Source organism: Octodon degus, unplaced genomic scaffold (assembly GCF_000260255.1).
Source record: "Octodon degus isolate 3935 unplaced genomic scaffold, OctDeg1.0 scaffold00267, whole genome shotgun sequence".
NCBI classification, from domain to species: domain Eukaryota; kingdom Metazoa; phylum Chordata; class Mammalia; order Rodentia; family Octodontidae; genus Octodon; species Octodon degus.
Genome location: NW_004524843.1, coordinates 2,684,910 through 2,685,857, shown reverse-complemented (window position 1 = coordinate 2,685,857; position 948 = coordinate 2,684,910). Strand labels below are relative to the sequence as shown.

General features: G+C 36.9%; 1 protein-coding gene across 1 annotated transcript in view; it reads left to right on the top strand.

The window, feature by feature from the left end:
- Positions 1–948, top strand: part of Scn2a (sodium voltage-gated channel alpha subunit 2) — a 98,810-nt gene that overhangs the window by 44,636 nt on the left and 53,226 nt on the right. The window lies entirely within an intron of this gene.

Below are 948 nucleotides of genomic sequence, written 5' to 3'. Positions count from 1 at the left end.
CAATAATATATATATATACATATATATATATATAGTGTATCACTTGATAAGTAGAATGAACAATTAATATTGGCTTTTGGAGATACTGGCATAGGTAAAGAAAGACTTTAGGAACTAAAGCCCAGTTGAACAGGAACTTTCACAAAGAATCAACAACTGTATCATATCTTATTAAAATCTTTTGCATAGACGAGAAACCACCCACAAAGTGGCGAGACAACCCACAGTGTGGGGAAAAGATACTGCCAGCTGTTCCTCAGACAAAGACTATTATCTAGAATATATATAAAAAATCAGAAGCCCCAAAATTTTAAAGACCCAATCCCAAAATGGACATTTGAAATGAATAGACATGTCTCAGATGAAGATGTAACAAATAAATGTAAGAAAAAAATGTTCGACATTACTGGTCATTCGAGAGACACACATTAAAACAGTGCTGAGACTCCAACTCATCCCCAAATGAAACAATATTATCAAGAAGTCAACCAGTAATGGATGCTGGTGGGGGTGTGGGGGAAAAGGAACCCTTCTCCACTGTTGGTGTGAGTACAGACTGGCACAATTACTGCGGAAATCAGTGTAGACATCCCTCAAAAAACTAGGATTAGAGTTCCCACTGAACCCAGCTATTCCCCTTCTTCATATCTTCCTGATAGAATTAAAAGCATCAGGCCACAGTAATAAATCTACAACTTTGTTTATAGCAGCACAGTTTGCAATAGCTGAATATTGAAAATAGCCCAAATGTCCATCAGATGAATGAATGAATAAAAAAAGATATGGTCCTTTTATAGGACAGAGTACTACTCAGCCATAAAGAAGGGTACTCTTGAGGCAATTCTAGGTAAACGGCTACATAATGAGGCCATGCGCTGAAAGTGAAATAAGTCAACGACACATGTGAGTATTGCTTAGCTTCTCTGGTGTGAGAAAATGAAAGTCTAA